A 3,258-nucleotide genomic window follows, 5' to 3' on the forward strand; every position below is an offset into this window, starting at 1 on the left:
CACAGTTTGAATGAGTTCAACTTTTTTAGATTTTACATATAATTGTGATCATTGTATACTTGTCTTTCTATGCCTCTCTTATTTCACTGAGCAAAATATCTTCCAATTCCATTCATTTGATCACAAATAAATAAAATATCTTTCTCCTTTTTTTAAGGCTGTATAGTATATCTCCTTCTGTATATGTGCCACACTTTATCTGTTGCTGCATTGATGAGCACTTGGGTTGTTACCGTATCTTGGCTGTTATGAATAATGCTGAGATGAATACAGAAGTGCAGATATCTCATTGACATGCTAATTTTACATCCTTTGAGTACATATTTGGAAGTAGAGTAACTGGATTATGTGGTAATTCTTATTTTTAATTTAATTGTATTTTTGAAAACTCAATTCTATGACCCCAAAAGCACAGACTACAAAAGCACAACAAAAAACAATTGGATCACATTACATCAAACTGAAGTGTTTCTGCACCACAGAGGGAAAAGTGTGAAAAGAAAATGTTCACTGATAATCTATATGCTATATTACAAACACTTATGAAATTAAAGGTATAAGTTCCAAAAATGTACTAGGTGAAAAATGTATTATGGTTATTTTTTCTGCTTAGTTTTTGGAGCCAGATGGAGTTTGGATTTTGTTTTGTTTAATAAGTTGTACAATTATATTTAAGAAAACAAAAATTATTAATGCATAGTCACATTAGAAAAGTCAATTTTATTTGAAACTACTTCTAAGATTTTGTTGTTTATAATTTTTTATGAGTATCTTTATAAAGTCACACTCACCCTCTTTTCTCTTTCTTCTGTGAAAGTATATATGGATATAGCATACTCATTTATTGAAAATATCTAACCCTTCTCCATGAGTGATAGTAATTCCTCAGCTGCTTACATTTATTATTTTAATGGAATTTTCTCCAGATGCTTACACTATATCACAGTGCTTCTGGATGATTTTCAGTATCTCCTGGCAATACTTTGACTGACCACATTGGTTGCAAATACTGACAGAAGAGGAGCATAAAGCCAATGGCTACTATGTAGGTTATGATGAGCTACACAGCAGTTATTTAGTCGCAAGACTTCAGTAAAGTGTTTCCTCCAGAGTATCTAAATATCACTATTATTATCACATTTTCTAAAAACTGAAAACTGTAGTGTAGGATTGTATGGCCCACGTTGGCCTCTTATCAATTCCTGATTTGACAGCTGCAGTTTCACTGCTGACCAGCAGGAGAATTGATGGCAGCATATACTAGCATGATTAAGATAAGCATCCATAGTTACCCACCAAGCTGGAATTATTTTCTGTGTTGCTAGGAAGATGAGCTCCACTTTTCCAAAACTCCAGCCATGGTGTCAACAATAACACAAAATATGTGATTAATAGAAAATGTAAGCTCCCCTGTTTCAGAGATGCAGGGAAAAATGACAGTCTCTACATGTGAGATAATCACCAAGGAATGCCATATCAAGATATAGATGAATTTTATCACCTGTAGCTTAATGGCAGCAAAGTCGTTGACAGTGTGGATGGCCAGTATATTGCAGTGAATGGCACTTACACAACTGAGAAGAGGGAATATGCATCAGCAATGCTATTAAAGATAAACATGTAAATGTTAGAGAATAATTTTCATTAGTAATGGCCACTTTCTCTTTTAAACTTGCCATGTTAAGATATATTTCTCCCAACCCACCTCCTTCAGAAAATAATTTACTTACAAAAAGGAAAAAAAAAACTGTTATCTTTCCATTATCAGGGATTTAGTAAATATCTGCATGCAAAACATATATTACACCTGGGAAAAACAAATAATAAGTGAATACACACATACCCAAATTTATAAATCTATATACACATTCCCTCAAAATAAAATAACTGGAACACAGGAAATTGGATAGAGACATTCATATCTGATGCTATAAGGTGTGACAGCACCTAGAAAGAAGTCTCAATTAAGAACAAATAAAATTACCTGAACTAGATATTGAAAAGGTAGTTTCTTTTTTATGGAAAGTTAGAGTGTAAAGTAGGAAATTACAGTGTAATGGTGATAACAGGAAATCAGAAATAATCTGTGGAGTCCAAGTAAATTCTGGAAGTGGTGCTGCCAGATTTTGCTGAGTGATGGAATACAAGGTGCTAGAGAAGCAGAAAAATTAAAAGTTTTAGAAATTAAGTGATATGTGTGGGCATGTTTTTGTTTGTGTGTATTTAGGTAATTTTATCAGAAACTTTTTAAGATGAAAATTAATTTAATTTTGACATTGTTATCCCAATAACTAGACTAATATGCACAAGGAAGAAAACCAAAATTATGTAGTAGTTGAATAATCAGTTTAAACAATCTTCTACTACATTCAGTTGAAAAAGTAGAAATTCATTTCATGTATACAGGAGGGTTAAAATAACACAGTCTTCATACACAATGAAATGAAGTCAGAAAACAAAAAGAGGCCAAATAGTCTTTACTCATCTAAAGTAATTGTTCATTTTCTAACACTATTTAGAAAATGAATATCAAGAGTCCATTTATTCCTTCAGGAATACCCAAAGAGAAACTCTAAGGCAATAACATTCTTAACTGCATTTATGAGAAATAAGACTGAAAAAAAGAAATGACCTAAAAGTTAAATTTTAGAAAGTAAATTTTAGCTGGGTGTGGTGACTCAAACCTGTAACCCTAGCACTTTATCATGCTGAGGTGAGTAGATCACTTGAGCCCAAGAAAAACAACAACAAAACACCAAAAATGTCAGCCAGCCATGGTGGCACTTTCCTGTAGTCTCAACTATTCAGGAGGTGGAGGTGAGAGGCTTGCCTGGGCAAAGGAAGTAGGCATAGTACATTTTGCCTTGGGACTTTTATTTGCCTGTCCCCTTACCCCAGCACTTTATGAGGTTGATACCCAGGGGTAATCATGTAGACCAACGCTGGCAACAGATAAGAAACTATGACCTCAGCAGAATGGAGCTGAGTTCCAGTCAATATTCCTGCTGATTGACTACAGTAACCTCAGGCACCAAATAAAGGTCAGAGGGGAGACCATGGAAGCTACAGGCCTTGAGTGCACCCAGTGCTCAACTGTGTGATGCAGGTGCAACCTTGCACTGAGTCAACATTGTCGGTCAAATTACTCCAGCCATGAAAGTCTGCTCATTAATGTTTCCCTTCATGCTACCAGGGCTGAAGTTATCATAGACTTAAAGACCTTAATTTCCTTCTTCTCCTTGCCCTGAATCTCTGGAC

General features: G+C 34.7%; 1 pseudogene; it reads right to left on the reverse strand.

Annotated features, from left to right (window-relative positions):
* Positions 1-1,143: 1,143 nt before the first annotated feature.
* Positions 1,144-1,620, reverse strand: LOC129053155 (testis-specific XK-related protein, Y-linked-like; annotated as a pseudogene).
* Between the last annotated feature and the right edge of the window lie 1,638 nt (positions 1,621-3,258).

The sequence above is a fragment of the Pongo abelii genome, chromosome Y (genome assembly GCF_028885655.2).
Source record: "Pongo abelii isolate AG06213 chromosome Y, NHGRI_mPonAbe1-v2.0_pri, whole genome shotgun sequence".
NCBI classification, from domain to species: Eukaryota; Metazoa; Chordata; class Mammalia; order Primates; family Hominidae; genus Pongo; species Pongo abelii.